The sequence below is a fragment of the Crinia signifera genome, chromosome 4 (assembly GCF_055691185.1).
Source record: "Crinia signifera chromosome 4, ASM5569118v1, whole genome shotgun sequence".
NCBI lineage: Eukaryota > Metazoa > Chordata > Amphibia > Anura > Myobatrachidae > Crinia > Crinia signifera.
The window spans coordinates 222,076,456-222,094,305 of NC_139220.1; the positions used below are offsets into that span (position 1 = coordinate 222,076,456).

The following is a 17,850-nucleotide window of genomic DNA, read 5'->3' on the forward strand; positions in this document are numbered from 1 at the left end:
TTGTGATCAGAGAGAGGGAAGGGAGTGTTAGTAAAATCAGAGACTGAGCACAGCCTGGTGAAAACAAGGTCAAGGCAGTGGCCTTCCTCATGAGTAGAGGAGTCAGACCACTGGGAGAGGCCGAGAGAGGAGGTTAGAGAGAGGAGTTTGGAAGCATGCAAAGATGGTGGACTGTCAATAGCAATATTGAAGTCACCCAGGATGACAGTGGAGATGTCAGAGGATAAAAAATGGGGGAGCCAGGCAGAGAAATCTTCTAGAAATTGAGTTTTGGGAAGCCCAGGTGGGCGATAGATAGCGAAAAGAGATATCCGCTAGGAATAATCAAGCGCTATGACAATGAGCTGGTTCTATAATGTGAGCTGCTGCCTTGGTGTGGGGGTAGTCACTCCCCACTGATAGAAAAAGAGAAAGTACTTGCACAAGACAAGCTAGGCAGCGCTTGTTTCAATGAATAAACCAATTGATATATAAAGATATAAATTTTACTGTTTAAAATAGCATATAAGTACAGTATACATTTACAGATAAAAAACAATGAATAACATAACTCAATAAAAATGGAAGGTGGGGAAGTAAAAGTAGATAGCGATAGATAGCAGCAACACGCAGAGAGAAAGGGGAAAAAACCCTAATAGAGTGAACTTCAAATGATGTAAATGTGAGTGAAGGAGCAGATGGTAGAACTGAGTATGTGAAGTCTTGTGACAGTAATATACCAACCCCACCTCCTTTACAGTTACCAGGCCTGGGGGTGTGAGTGAAGTGGAAACCACCATGTGACAGTGCTGCAGGCGAGGCCGTGTCTGATTGTGTGAGCCAGGTTTCTGTAACTGCCAGCAGGTTGAATTTGTGAGAGATAAAGAGGTCATATAATATAATGATAATAAAAATGTACTCTATAAAACCATAAAATCTAAATAAGCTGACACAGGATAGTGGTTTTTTTAACTGTATAAAACATTCTCCCTCCCCAGTTACACTTTTCACAGGATTCCACAGGACTGAAAGATGAGCAGCCAGTAGAGGTTGGGTCAGTGCTCCTGAGGATCACATACTGTACAGTATCACTGCTGCCTGGGTAGAGCATGGGGGGAGGCACAACTGCACTCACTGTGGCCGCAGGGAGTGGCGGGGAGTCCATCAGAGTTCAGATTGCAGGAAGAAGAAATAAAAAAAAAATTGTATGACATATTTTCCATGTTGATTAAATATTTCCATAGACCAGGATTTATATTACTAGTATTAAACTATTTCATTCAACATATTCTGCAGATGTCTGACCACATTATTAGAACTGTGCCTCCTCTCTTATTACACTCCTTTCTTCAAAGTACTTTTACACTTACATGGACAGCTTGGGGGAGGATGTACACAAACAGCCCCAACTACAGTAACATGGAAGAGACCACATACATTTTAATGTACTTTTTCACATAGTACGGCTGTGCCCTGAAATCCAGTTGGAAGTGGCTGGATCCTGTTCTGCAGGATCTGGCCACACCACTACTTTGAGTGACCTCCCCCCTTTCCTCCTTGTGGACAAGCAGGTCCCACAGAACGGGACCTGCTTGGCCGCGATGTGTAGCCCAAGTAGTGTTTAAACAAAGTCGCTGCCTGGGCTGGATTCCCGGGTCAGCTGACCCAATATTTTTGGTGGGAGACCCTTTCACACTGAGCTGCGACAATAATTTATTCCGACAAATATTATGTTTTGAAGTGGCAGTGTGAAAGGGGTATTAGAGAGGTACAGTGACTTGCTGCAATAAGACCAGCGCAAGAATGCCGACATAGATGGGGATGACAACATCTGAATCCCAACTATATATGTGGTGTGTGTTTGTGTTAGGCCTGAGGAAGGGTTAGGGTTTAGGCACTAGTGGGGGATTCAGTGCTAGACTGTGGAAGGGTGTGAGGGCCAGGCTGCAGGGAAGAAGGGTTTAAGCTGCATGGTATGAAGGTTAGGGTTAGGCACTAACAGGGAGATTTAAGGACAGGCTGCAGGGGAGGTATGGTTAGGCTTATAAGTGGGTGAACAGGTAATTCTTGGTATTGGGATGGCTGCATCAGTATTCTGACTACCGGCATCACATCTGCTGTTCATCCATATGTATTCCATCCATCAGTGGCGTAACTAAAAATTTTGCTCCCCCCAGCCAAAATGTCGTCTGGCGCCCCCCCCTCCCCCTGAATTGCATATATATATATATATATATATATATATATATATAGGCTGTGGTGTGCGGTCCGGCACTCTCCCCTCCCGACAGCAGCCCCGGTGCCTTCCAGGCATAAACGATATCGACACACAAGAAATAGGCGGCACTCCGAGGTCTTCTTAAAATAATTTTGTATTAAGTCATATATATATATATATATATACACACACACACACACACACACACACACAAGGAGACTGTCACTGCTGGGGCCAGACTGTCTCTTCTGGGGCCAGAGCAGACAGGGAAAGTATGAGGGGAGGAAAATACGAGATGGGGCGGAGCCACGTGTACCTGGGTGTTGTAGTAGGGGCTGGGGTGGCTGTCATATGGCCATTGCTGAGCAGACAGCAGCACTCTCCCCCTGCCCAGCCCAACTCACGCCGTCGCCACTCGCCGCTTCTGCGGTGCTACTGCTAGCCCCTCCGGCGGTCGTTTGAAATATGGCTCCAGTTCGTGAGCCAATCGGAGCTCACGTCCCTTCAGCCAATCACTGCGGCTGCAGGAACATGAGTTCTGATTGGCTGGCGGCCGGAGTTACATTTCTATTAGCCGCAGGCGCTGTCTAGGCTGCACTGAGAAGTCTGTAAACTAAGGCGGTCTGTGCGGCAGCGGCAGGCGGCGCGGCAGCGGGCGCACGCAGCAGAATGTAAGTTTAAAAAAAACACCCTCGTTCGCTCGTTTTGACACATAGTGCGCCGGCCGGGAGCCGGCGCCCATGCAGCCCCCGCTCCCCCAAGCAGTGGCGGGGGCTGCCTTACACAAGCTACGCCCCTGCCATCCATTCTATATTAGAAAAACAGCTGTTTGCATTGCTTACCGCTGTTATGTCTGTACAGTTTTCATCATCGGTATATGCTGTTACCGGTCCAGATCTCATTGCTGACAATAAAGCAAAAGACTATCCATCTTCAGATAAAGCCTTTCAGGTGTGTTGACGGCTAAGAAGCAATCTCAGCAGACTACATTTATTTATTATTTATTAACAGTTTCTTATATAGTGCATACATATTCCGCAGCGCTTTACAGAGTATAGTTGAACATTCACATCAGTCCCTGCCCTAGTGGAGCTTACAATCTATATTCCCTAGCACATGTACACGCGCACACAGATATTCTAGGGTTAATTTTGTTGGAAGCCAATTCACCTACCAGTATATTTTTGGATTGTGGGAGGAAACCGGAGTACCCAGAGTAAACCCACGCAAACACGGGGAGAATATACAAACTCCACACAGTTAGGGCCATGGTGGGTATTGAACCCATGACCTCAGCGCTGTGAGGCAGTAATGCTAACCATTACACCGTCCGTGATGCCCCACTGGTCATCAATTGACTACATCAATGAGGTTGGAGAAACTGCTGGCCCTTGCTGAATAGGTAAGTAACGGTAAATTCTGGCAGGTTATTCATATCACTGTGATACTAAATGAATTATGCCCCTCAGCTGCTGTATATAACACTTGGGGAGTGCCCAAAAAATGCAGATATGCCCAGATGTTTTATGGGAGGTTGTGTGAAGTTAGCGCTGGCCTCGAACAGCCTGTCTCTGTTGCAGAGTTGCACTTTCAATTGCACAGACTCAGAAAATCATTTGATAGTGCGGGAATTGCATATGAATATCCGTCAGTATATACATAAATAAATAAATAAATAATACTCTGCTTTAGACCCTTTGAATCTCTTTTGTACTGTAACAATAATGTTGAAAAAATTCAATTTTGTGTACCATTTTTATTGCTGTACCGGTTAAGTTTACGGTTCACAGATTAGTACTATATGTCACTGTACTATGCATTCACAGTAACATAATACACTCTGCTTTAGCATGTCTACATAATCCTGGTGTGTTATGGACCCTACACACGTAGCGACCCACTGAGTATTCTGAGCGGAATGCTCAGCATGATCACTCAGCACACATCAAATGTGTGCTGAGTGATCTGTCAGGGCCAGTGTTCTCCACTGAGAACACTGGCCTTGACCATTAATAACCCTCATGATGGTTATGAATTGGTGCCAGATTCAGACCCGTGGGGCATCGCATTTAAATCGCTTTGTACCCTACACACACAGCGATATTCAGGCACTTTCTCGGTTATTCAGTGAATCTACGTAAAATCGCTCAGAAAATGCCTGAAAAATGCCTATCTCTCTATGTGTAGGGCCTAAAACCAGCAGATGGACCACCCATCGATGGCGATGATGCGGGAGCGTGCATCATCGCTAGTTGGTGATCGCTGGCCCATACACACTATGGGCCTTATTCTGGTTCACTCTTAGAGGCAAATTCCTTCTCAAATGGACAAAACCATGTGCACTGCAGGTGGGGCAGATGTAACATGTGCAAACAGAATTAGATTTGGGTGGGATTTTTCTTCAAAGTGAGATCTATATTGCAGTGTAGATTTAAAACAGTCAGTATTTTCCCTGCACAGAAACAAAATAACTCACCCAAATAAAATTCTCTATGCACATGTTACATCTGCCCCCCTGCAGTGCACATGGTTTTGTCCATTTGAGAAGGAATTTGCCTCCGAGAGTGAACCAGAATAAGGCCCTAATCGATTTTCAGCTAAAAGTGGTCAGGTGAGTCTGTAGCTACTATGACTCGCCTCATTAATATAGCTCTGTCGTGTCACAGCACCATGCTGGATTACACACAGGGATCATACTGTGACACAATGCTCAAGCTGTGTTTTCACAGAAACAGAATGAGTCAACACGTATTTAAAGAAAAATTAAAATATAATAATGCAACATAAGTGACAATGATAATTACCACTCAGTCATTTCATTGTTTCAGAATCTCAGCTGAGTACACTGTTACATCATGGTACATAAATGCTACACAGAAATAGCAAAAATAATAATAAATAAAAGCACAACCTATAACAAAACAAATATAACTTCATTTAATGGATTGGATAATATTATGTAATACAAATTAAAGTAGTCTGCATACTATTTATACACATAGTTCCAGACTTGCCTCTCAATGAAACAACCTAAAGACCAATCCAAGTGCATGCGCTGATTATACATCTATTATTAGTAATGGTGTAATATACTGGATCAGTGGATAATCCTTATAGAATCCCTCCTCTTCCACCTTCATTGTGAAGTGTTATTTAACATTACACAAAGGGTTTCAGGCAGTGACACAGTTTCTAGCACTCTGCTCAATTATCTCTACTTTACAGGTCTATTAAACCTGTAATCCCTTGTACCTTTTATGTTTATACTCTATTATTTTTATCTGATATTTATTAAATGGAGAAATTCACTATATTGGAAAAGATTATGGCCAGATTTGCATGCGGAAACCTTTTTATGTAGTTTTCTTTTCAACACAGGATAGAAAAAAAACAATACTTTAATTTTAATGTCAGCAAATTAATTTTTATTTTTCAAGATTCATCAGCCCACTTCCTACCACTGCCAGCCAGTATATATAGGCTCTGTCACTATTTTAATTATAAATTGTGGTGGTGATAATAATAATTCGATATAATAATAGTAATTATAGCAGTAGCGCACACAGGGGGGTATCTGAGTACCCAGAAACCCCACCGATGGGCCAGATGGTGGTTAGCTGATTACAGGTCACGGTCATAGCTCTGCCCACTTTCTGGTTTATGCTCCGCCCACATGATCCGTTTATGCTCTACCCGTGATTATTAGCAGGGCTGTTGGTACCAAAGAGGGTGGAACTGTAAATAAACTGAGGAGAGCCACAGGCAGTCAGAAGCAGCTGGTATATATGTATCCGCCACTCATCAAGTGGGGAATGTCAGGCACTCGCCTTTATAACAAATAACAATCCTTGTTATAAAATCCAAACCGGGTTTTTATTTAATCCAATACTGGTCAATTGATTGTGCAGGTGATCGTACAACAGATGGTCAGGTTTTATGCAGGAGGGTCGGAAGAGGTCAGCTTAGTGTCTGATATTTTAAGTCTAAAAAAGCGCTGGGTCATCCAAGAGTAGAGAGCAGAGAGACAGTTGGAGATATGTGTTAGGATGGAAGGAGAGCGATCAGGAAACGAGGGGTAGATTTTAGTATTATCAGCATAGTGGAAGTCGAGTGAACAAATAAGTTCACCCAGAGAGGACATGTAGAGATAGAGAAGAGGGCCAAGAATAAAATAATCAGGGACACCTACTCTCAATGGAACAGCAAGAGAGGTAAAGTCATTAGAGGTACAGCTGGGCATTTTCAAAACTGACAGTGCAAGTACAAGCATAAAGAGTGATAGTATTCAAAAAGTTTTAGCAGATGGAGAAATGGTGATATCACAGCTGAATAGGCAGATTAAGCAGCCAGGAGTAGTATGATGTGAGAATGAAGTGAGCTCACTCAAAGCAGTATATACAGTATATATCATATATACAGTATACATGGGGTATCTCCTAGATAGAGAGTGGTCTGCACACCAGTTTTGAGACAAAACATTTTTATGTCACATAAAAAAGTATAGCACATGGCATTGCATTGGAATCATAAAAGCAAAAAAATACGGTGCAGGTTACTTATCCAAGCCCATCACAGCAGTGTAGTGTTACAGGGGAACCTGTCACCAGCTCCAAAGCATCAATACCCGACAGCCTGTTTCGGTGGTGCGACCACCTTCCTCAAGGGTATATATATATATATCCCCCATTTACAAATCCTGCATTTGCCCTGCATATTTATATAGCACTTTTATTCTAAAAGGACTCAAATTGATTTACATTTGTCTTTAAGCACAAAATTGAGAACAGGCTGAATATTAATAAAAAGCTTGAGAAAATACTGACGGAAATGGAGCCTACCCAAGGATTCTCACTAGATCGCTTAGAAAATGCCCTAAATTGATCCGTATGTAGGGGCCATAGCGTTATCGATGCATGGCCCCACATTTCACTATCACCCGGCGATTAATATCCAGCATGCTGGATAAATCTATAACGGGAGAACACTGGCCCTGAAAGATCACTGAGCACACATCGCTGACACGCTGCATGTTGAGCGATCTTGATGAGCAATTTTCACTCACAGCTCTCCTAAATATTTAAAAATTGTATGGCATTGTACAATATCGCGCAATATCGCGGGCGCCTCCAAGTCCCGCCGCCCGCCTCCGCCTCCAAGTCCCCTGCTCCCCGTCCGCAATGAACAGGCACAGGTGCCCGGCCGGCAGCTGAGCTTCCACAACGCCGCCTCCAAGTCCCGCCGCCGCCCGCCTCCGCCTCCAAGTCCCCCGCTCCCATCCGCAATGAACAGGCACAGGTGAGCCCCAGGGGAGGGGAGCGCAACGCGCGTATCTCCTTCCCCTCGCTCACTGTGTCATTGGGCTGGCAGCCAATCAGAGGACCTCGCGGGCTGGCAGCCAATCAGGAGCCAGCCCGCTCGGTATGAATGGCTGACGGCTCAGGGACACATGAGTGAAAGCAAAGCACCAGCAGCAGCATGCAGCGGCGGGGGACTGGAGGGGGAGACCTAGAGAGATAGTGAGTTGTGCTGCTGGCACTTTGGGGGAATGTTATTGGCAGAGTGTCTATAAATACGTGCAGTGTGGTTGTTAGACGACACACTTAGAAGATATAACCAACTTGAGGTTTATTCAAGTGACAGGCTTGCAAAGCATAACAGTACTTTGGTAGTTAACTTCAGGCAGTATACAACTGATTGCATAGGAATCACAGTCTCGGGTGTTACTTAGCTGTAGCGTTTAGCTTGTGCAGGGTTAATGGCAATTAACTGATTTACGCTGCGGTATCTCTCCCAGTCGTCGCTGCTGCCAATGATGATGGATCTCCCTGTGCAAAAGGTCACGCTTGTAACGGGATTACAGCGGGGCTTTGTCTTGTGCGCTCCGGTGCACGTGGAGCTACAAACAGCATGGAGGATGTCACACACGCTCTGAGGCACACACTATCACGCGGGGACTTCCTTACAGGAAAGGAAACGCTGCCAGCAGGGTCAGGGGTCTCTGCCCTGCTATTCGCTTAAACGAGCTGTCACTCAGGGTGACGTCTAGCTACAGTGGCCAGAAGGGGACAAGGCAGTCTGTTTGGCTGCACACTAAACAGTGTATGGAGACAGGCGCCGGGCGCTGCATTCTAACACTCCCCCTCGCTCAAGGCTGTCTTCGGCTACATAAAAGAACTCAATACAATACTTTGTCCTTTTGTAATACCTGTAACCGAAAATATGGTTAGAGAGAAAAGACATTCAGAACATCAAAAACTTCAAATCAACATTTTGAACTTAGACAAGTCCACAGTCCTTCACGAACTTAATAAGCAAGTTTGTCGACAGTCCTTTTGTAAGCATGTCAGCGACATTCTGTTCACTTGCAATGTATTTAACATCAATGGACTTGTTCTCCACTAGTTCCCTGATGAAGTGGTGTCTTATCGCGATGTGTTTCGACCTTCCATGGTGCTTGGTAGTACAGGAAAGATCTATTGCTCCCCTGTTATCACATGCGATGCTGATAGTCTCTTCTTCAAAAAGTAGGCCTAACTCACACAAAGTCTCTTTGATCCAGAGTGCTTCTTTTGATGTCTCTGTAAGAGCCATGTATTCGGCCTCAGTTGTCGAAAGAGCAACGGTTGGTTGTTTTCTACTCGCCCAACTAACTGCTGCTCCGGCCAGTGTGAACAGGTAACCGGTGTGGGAACGACGATCATCTTCATCTGCTCCCCAGTCGGCATCGCAGAAGACTTCCAAATTTGAATTGCTTGTCTTGGCGAATTTTAATTTCAAGGAACTTGTACCTTTTAGGTATCTCAGAATCCTCTTCACTGCGATCCAGTGTTTTCTTTCAGGATTTATTGCAAATTGGCTCACCCGACTGACTGCATGAGTGATGTCTGGACGGGTTCCAATACTTGCATACATAAGACTTCCAACCACATTCTTGTAAGGAACATCTTGCATTTCCTCTGCTTCTTCTCGTGTGGTTGGTGACATACCTTTTGTAATCTTGATGCTTTTGTCAATTGGTGTATTTACTGACTTGGAGTCCGCCATCCCATACTTCAAGATTGTTGCCTCGATGTACATTTGTTGGTCGACCGTGACTGTTCCCTTTTGCAAGTTTTGAACAATTCTCATTCCCAACAAATGATTGGCTGGACCTAAGTCTTTCAACTTGAATCTCTGTTTTAGTTGATCTCTCACACTTGTGATGTGATCTTCGTGACCTGCTATGAGTATATCATCCACATAGACTGCTATGATGAACAAATTTTCTCCCAGAGTTTTGTGATAAAGGCAGTGGTCAGTCTCTGATCTAATAAAATTCATTTCAAGTAGTACTGTGTCCAATTTTATGTACCAGCAACGACCACTCTGCTTTAGGCCGTATATGGATTTCTTCAGAAGACACACCTTCTCTGTCTGAAGTTCATCCTCATCATAGTGATCTGGTGATTCCATATAGATTTCTTCAAGTAACTCTCCATTTAGGAATGCTGAGTCGAAGTCTAGTTGATATAGCAGTAAGTCTTGTAAGGTGGCGACTGCAATTACTAATCTTAGAGTGTTGTACCTCGCAACAGGTGAGTATATCTCCCCATAGTCAATTCCGGATCTCTGTGTGTATCCCTTAGCAACAAGACGGGCTTTGTAACGGGCAACTTCTCCGTCTGAATTTAACTTCTTGCAGAAGACCCACTTGTTCTTGACTGTCTTGCGGTTGCTTGGCCTATCTACTATGGTCCAAGTATCATTCTCTTTCAGTGCTGATAGCTCTGTATCTATTGCAGATTTCCATTTCGCCCAATCACTGCACGCTTTCGCTTCTCGAATACTCTGAGGTTCACTGAAGGCAATATTCGCATATTCTTCCTCATATCTTCTGGCTGGTATGCCCTTGTTACTTCTTATGGAAGCTCTGTTCGTTGGTTTGCTTCCCTGTTCAGTATTTTCTGTTTCAGGTATGCTTTCTATTTCACACACCTCTACTAGTGCTTGCTTTTCTTGCTCTTTTGCTTTTGTGGGTGATGCTGTTTCTTGAAATATCACATCTCTTGATTTTAGAAGACGTCTGTTCTCTGCATCCCAGAGCCTGTACCCTTTGCTCTCCTCACAATAGCCTAGCAATATGCACTGTCTTGATTTCGGGTCAAGTTTCTTCCTTTTCTCCTTTGGTATATGCGCATAAGCTCTGCTCCCAAAGACACGGAGATGACTGATGTCTGGCTTCTTCCCAGACCAGGCCTCTAAGGGGGTTTTTCCCTTCACGGCCACTGTGGGTGTTCTGTTTTTCAGGTATACTGTGGTAGATACAGCTTCTGCCCAAAAACTCTTTTCCAGGCCAGCATCGTTCACCATCGCTCGTGCTCTTTCAACGATTGTTCGGTTCGCCCTTTCACTTACGCCATTCTGTTCAGGCGTGTAGGCCATCGTCAGCTGATGCTTTATGCCATGCCTTTTGAGAAAGTCGGTTAGTGCTTCATTTTCGTACTCTCCCCCATTGTCGGATCTCAGGACCTTTAGCTTTAGGCCCGTCTGAGTTTCCACTAGGTTCTTGTACTCCACAATTTTCTTGACCACCTCACTTTTCTTCCTTATGAAGTATACGTGTGTCATTCTTGTGGCGTCATCAATGAGAGTCATGAAGTACTTGTAACCACTGGTTGACTCCTCTTCCATTGGTCCGCACACATCTGTGTGCACCAGAGCTAACTGTGATTCTGCTCTGCTCGCTGACTTGGGAAATGGGCTGCGGGTCTGCTTTACCTTTTATGCAACTCTCGCACACAGGTCTTCCGGTGTCTTTCACTGTGATTCCTGTTGCCATCCCATCAGCTAATTTCTGGACATTATCATATCCTAAGTGTCCCAAATGCCTGTGCCAGAGTTCCATCGACTCATTTTCAGCAGAGGCTGCCAAAGCTACACATTCATCTGTGTCTAGGACGTATAGTTGGTTGCATCGGGTTGCTGAAGCAATTACAGTCCCCTTTTCATTATGCACCATACACCTGCCCTTTGCAAACTGGACTCTGTAGCCTTTTGCCTCAAGTACGCTGATAGCGATGAGGTTACTTCCCAATTCTGGTACATATAGGACGTCTTGGATATCTGTGACTACTGTCTGTCCCTCAATTCTTAGTCTCACTGTGATTGTCCCAACATTTGATGCAGTAAGGACCTTTTCACCAATCCCGGTAACTGTTGTGGGTGTACACTGTGTTAAAGAATTGAACCACTCCTTGTTGCAGCTGAAGTGTCTAGAGGCTCCCGAGTCCATGTACCAGAGATCCCTCCTTGGCTTGTCTGTTACATTCAGTGCTGACTCGTTCTTCTTGTCATGCCGCTTGTGCATGCCACTAGTGTTCTTCATCCTGCATTCTGAAGCCTTGTGCCCTACTTTGTGGCACACATAACATTTGAATGTGCATTTCTTGGGTTTTGCACCCTTTGCTACTAAGGCAGAACCCTCAGCTATGGCATCCTTGTGGATTCTCTCTTGGAACTGTAGTAGCTTGGCTCTCACAACTTCAGTTGTAAGCTTGGTTTCATTTGACTCTAGTGCGACAACTAGGAAGTCAAATTCTTCTGTCAAGTTCTGCAGCATTACCATCGCCACTTCTTCCTCATCCACTTTTGCTCCTACACATGCCAATTGCTGAGCTATCGATAGTATCTTGTAATCGTTCATGTCCTTGCATGCATTCAACTTTGTTCCATACAGTGTGCGTCTCAGACTTATTCTTCTCATTAAGCCTTTATTTTCATAAGCACCTTGTAGAGTTGTCCACATGTCCTTAGCGGACTCCTTCCCACAGATAGTAGAATAAACATGCTGCTCCACAGCCAGGCCTATTGTGCCAATGGCCTTGTCTACCTCTTCTGGGTTTGGGCTATCTCCTGGGGCTATTGTGACTTTCCATAGCTTCTCCCTTTTAAGCTGCATTTCCATAGCGAACTTCCATGTAGTATAATTCTCTGAGCCTTTGAGTTTTGGAAAGTTCATGCTATGCCCTGTACTGTGCATTCTCGTTAACTCTTCCACAAATGACAATTTTGGAATATTTCTTTGTGTTCTTTTATGTACTGCGCTAGCACTTGGTCTTTAGGGGGTTAATCTTCGCGCACGTGACGTGCTGGGCCCATAACCTATTGGCAGAGTGTCTATAAATACAAGCAGTGTGGTTGTTAGACGACACACTTAGAAGATATAACCAACTTGAGGTTTATTCAAGTGACAGGCTTGCAAAGCATAACAGTACTTTGGTAGTTAACTTCAGGCAGTATACAACTGATTGCATAGGAATCACAGTCTCGGGTGTTACTTAGCTGTAGCGTTTAGCTTGTGCAGGGTTAATGGCAATTAACTGATTTACGCTGCGGTATCTCTCCAAGTCGTCGCTGCTGCCAATGATGATGGATCTCCCTGTGCAAAAGGTCACGCTTGTAACGGGATTACAGCGGGGCTTTGTCTTGTGCGCTCCGGTGCACGTGGAGCTACAAACAGCATGGAGGATGTCACACACGCTCTGAGGCACACACTATCACGCGGGGACTTCCTTACAGGAAAGGAAACGCTGCCAGCAGGGTCAGGGGTCTCTGCCCTGCTATTCGCTTAAACGAGCTGTCACTCAGGGTGACGTCTAGCTACAGTGGCCAGAAGGGGACAAGGCAGTCTGTTTGGCTGCACACTAAACAGTGTATGGAGACAGGCGCCGGGCGCTGCATTCTAACAAATGTGTGGCACTGTGGGGGCATATTTGGCACTGTGGGGGCATATATGTGGCACTTTGGGGGCATATCTGTGGCACTGGGGACATATCTATGGCACTAGGGGCATATTTGGCACTGTGGGGGCATATATATGTGGCATTGTGGGGGCATATATATGTGGCATTGTGGGGGCATATCTGGCACTGTATGGGCATATGTGTGTCACTGTGGGGGCATATGTGTGTCACTGTGGGGGCATATCTGGCACTGGGGACATATCTGTGGCACTGTGGGGGCATATATATGTGGCACTGTGGAGGCATAGCTGTCACTGTGGGGCATATGTGTGGCACTGTGGGGACATATCTGGCACTGGGGACATATCTGTGGCACTATGGGGGCATATATATGTGGCACTGTGGGGGCATATATATATGTGGCACTGTGGGGGCATATATGTATGTGGCACTGTGGGGGCATATCTGGCACTGGGGACATATCTGTGGCACTGTGGGGGCATATATATATGTGGCACTGTGGGGGCATAGCTGTCACTGTGGGGGCATATATGTGTGGCACTGTGGGGGCATATGTGTGGCACTGTGGGGGCATATTAGTAAACGGCATGAGTTGTGCGGCAGCGGCGTGTGGGGCATAATGTGTAATAGGCATTACGGTGTGTAGAGTATTGTGTAATTGCCATCACAGTGTGGGGTGTAACGGGCATCATAATGTGTAATTGTCATCATGGTGTGCGGCGTAATGTGTAATTGTCATCACGGTGTGCGACATAATGTGTAATTATCATCAAGGTGTGCGACAATGTGTAATTGTCATCACTGTGTGCGGCGTCATGTGTAATTGCCATCACGGATAAATAGTGTATAATGATTCAAGTAGCCTGTCGTTGTTTGGCCTTGATCTGTGAGGCGTACTAGGTCACTGTGTGGGCCTTTATATTTTTATAAAGAAAAAACAAATACAGTAAACTGTATAGAGCGCTTATCAAGGCTGTTCACTCAACATGAGCTGCTGCAGTAGGGATTAGTCAGATCCCGTGGAAAATAGAACAAGATAGGGGGGTATGCAGGGGCTGGCTGGCAACTTTCAGCCTGGGGGACAACACAAGCAAGTGGCCCACCGCCATCGATTCACTACCCTACCCTCTCCCTTCTCCCCTCTAGTATGCAGCAAGGATTAAACAATCCTTCCCCCACACACACATACACCAGAAATGGGGACCGTGTGCGCCAAAGGCGCGTTGCACAATTTTACCATGTAATGCCCATTACACATAATGCCACACACTGTAATGCCCATTACACATAAAGCCAACACCATAATGCCCATCAAACATAATGCCACACACTGTAATGCCCATTAAACATAATGCCACACACCGTAATGCCCATCAAACATAATGCCACACCTTAATGCCCATTACACATGCCAAACCGTAATACCCATTACACATAATGCCAACACCGTAATGCCCATTACACATAATGCCACTCACCGTAATGCCCATTACACATAAAGCCAACACCATAATGCCCATTAAACATAATGCCAACACCGTAATGCCCATTACACATAGTACCAACATCGTAATGCCCATTACACATAAAGCCAACACCATAATGCCCATTAAACATAATGCCAGACAACGTAATGCCCATTACACATAATGCCAACACCGTAATGCCCATTACACATAATACCAACAATGTAATGCCCAATAAACATAATGCCACACACTGTAATGTCCATTACACATAATGCCACACACCGAAATGCCCAATAAACATAATAATGCCTATTATATATTATAACACATAACTGCTGCTTACCTACATGCTCACTGTCAGAGGTATATTGCTCGATGCCAGGGGTTACATACTCATTTCTAGGGTAAATTACATGCTTGTTGCTATGGCAGGGTTGCCGACTTTATTATTCTCCTCTCCTTGCTCAGTTTCTCCTATTCATCAGCGACCAGAGATGGTCGCTGATGAGACGGAACCTCTGCCGGGTGAGCTGCAGAGGTAATCAGCTGGTCGCAGGAGCAAGCTCCTGCGACCAGCGATTAGAACGGGGCTAAAAACGGGAGCGCGCACCCGGCGATTTATCGCTGGGGCACACTCCAATCACTGGCAATATGGTCGCCAACGACCATATTTTCAGCGATTTCAGCCCCTATGGCCCCGGTGTGTACACAGCTTTACTCTTAATGTTTTCCATAATTGCATATACTCAGCTAATGTGGACACAATTGGGTGTCTGCGATGGCTCCTGTGGCCGTATCTTTACAATCCTGGGCGGCAGATTCACTTGTAAATGTTAGCAGCTCAACGACCCAGAGAATCAGAATTACTATTGTATTTGCCGGGATCCTGGTTGGTGAGTGTGTGGTGCTAGCTAGCAAGCACCCTGGAATGGGGGGGGGAGGTTGGTTAATGAAACCCTGGGGCGACGTAGGGTTAGGTTGTGGTAATGGGAAGGTTTAAGGTTATGCTGTGGGGGGGTTAGGTTTGGGCACATACAATGGGGGGGTTAGGTGGTGGGGTGCGGGGGTTAGGCACTAGTCGGTAGGGTAAGGAACAGGCTGTTTGGGGGTTAAGTTTAGGCAGTGAGGGTTAGGCTAGGGGTTAGGTTATGTCCTGTTCAAGGGGGGGGGGGTTAGGGCTAGGCTGCAAGCTGTGAGGGTGAGGTGTAGGCGGTGGGGTGCGGGGGTTAGGCACTAGTCGGTAGGGTTAGGAAGAGGCTGTTTGGGGGTTAAGTTTAGGCAGTGAGGGTTAGGCACTAGTGGTTAGGGTATGTCCTGTGCAGGCTGCAAGCTGTGAGGGTGGGGTGTGGGCGGTGGGGTGTTGGGCTAGGCACTAGTGGGTAGGGCTAGGGTCCAACTGCAGGGGTGGTTAGGGTTGGAGTTAGGTTGCAGGATGCAGAGGATTTAGGCATCATGGTGTGGGGGTTATGGTTAGGCAGTAGTGGGTAAGCTTAGGGTCTGAGTTAAGCTTTAGAATGAAGGGTTAGGGGGGTGGAGGAGCGGGTTAGGCTGTCATTGGAGCCCCTGTCAGGATGCAGGGTCGGTATTATGACCTCTGGCATCCTGACCATTATAATACTGTATGTATCCAAGCATACACTATGCAGAAATTAAGAAAAATAATTATAGTAAAAAAAAAAACTGACACAAGATGTACTAATTACACACACTCCTACAGTGGCACTACAAGTACCAGCACAGTATGGTGGGACTTCTAGTTTAATTAATGCTGGACAGATGCAATATAGGTGTGTGTATATATGTATATATATATATATGTATATATATATATATATATATATATATATATATATATATATATATATATATATATATATATACATACACAGGACACCTAGACACCCTCCAGACATTTAGAGACCTCAAACTGCTCACCTCTGCATTTCAGCTTCAGGGGCAGCACTGGGTTGCACATGCCATGGATTTGTGTCAGGTCAGCCTCAACTTTGAGCCCTGGCCGCTGGGCTGGGGTCTCTGACTGTCTGCTGCTGCAATCTGAAGATCCTCAATTGATGATCATCATGCAGCTCCCCAGCTCAGACCAGCTCCATGTCTTCCCCGGAGGCGGAGCTTCTCTGTGTCTGGCTGAGGGGGAGAGGCAGCAGTGCACTGAAGCTGCATGTGCACACTGACATCTCTCTCTGGCTGTGTGGTGACCACACTAGAGACTGGGGACTGCACTGCAGACAGAGGGCTGGTAAGTCACATAGCATGGCCACCGAAGGATGTCTTTTTTAGAGACATCCTTCATTCTTGTGCTAAGGGAACGTAGCAGCGCCCCCTAGTGGCCAGCACTTATAGGCAGCTGCTTAAACGTAGCTCCGACCCTGCAGACACTAGAGGTATGGCAGTACCTCTAGTGTCTGTCTCCTCCAGGGCAGCGGCCATTTTGTGAGGGGCCGTCGCCTTACAGAAGGCTGTCTGCTCTGCGCTGCGGCTGGACCCGGAGGAGGAGGCAGCGGCTGCGGCAAGATGAGCACACAGCCAGCCCAGCCCCAGCCAGCAGATACCGGCCCGGGGGGCATGTGGCACCCTGCCCCCCGCGCAGCCCGCCCCTGGGGGTATGCTGCGCTCTTTTAATGATCACACTAATAAAATGTACAATACATATTTATTTGAAAAAATGTTAAAGATAAAAGGCAATAAAAAACTGGTTTATAACCATTGAGTTGCAATAAAAACAATATAACCTGCCAATGTAGTGATATATGACCTGCTCTGGAAACTTGAAAGTCCCGGCACAATTGGAGAGAGATATGAGGAGGAACTCCAAGATACTTGGTATGCTGCTGGAGGTGTCCCGATCCTTTATGGGGATGGAAGGTATTTATAGGGATCCTCTCTAAAGTGCGGCTGTGCTTGTCTTGGAAAAATGGCTCCAATCTACAATCTCCAGGTGGATTTGGAGGTGTCCCAGTCCATAGAATAAGTAAGTGGGGGGGATCCTCTCTAAAGTGCGTCTGTGCCTTGGAAATGAGTCCCAATTGGGAAAGATAAATTGCAAGTCCAGAAGAATCAGCAGGATGGATTGGCAGGTAAAGGAAGGCTCCTGGGTAAACACCAACGCGTTTCACTGTACTAGGACAGCTTTTTCAAGGTGCTTTATATTTTTATGTCACTGTGTGGCCTTCAGCCCGCCAACTAAAGTGCGGGAGTACAATGACAATTCCTGCGGTAACCAATGTTTGGACATGCAGGTTGCAAAGGTGAGATGTAAGGTAATTGTTTTCCTGCTAGACCACGCCCTTGTATTAAGCCACACCCCTTCTAATAATAAACCACGCCCCTATTTCGGCGCACGCGCCGCCGGCGCGTGCAATTTCTTCTATGTCATGTTAACTTTTTTTTTGGGGGGGGGGGGGGGGCGCGCAATTTTATTCCT

General features: G+C 45.8%; 1 protein-coding gene across 3 annotated transcripts in view; it reads right to left on the bottom strand.

Annotated features, from left to right (window-relative positions):
- The window catches only part of MYZAP (myocardial zonula adherens protein), a 164,118-nt gene that overhangs the window by 61,458 nt on the left and 84,810 nt on the right, over nucleotides 1–17,850 (bottom strand). The window lies entirely within an intron of this gene.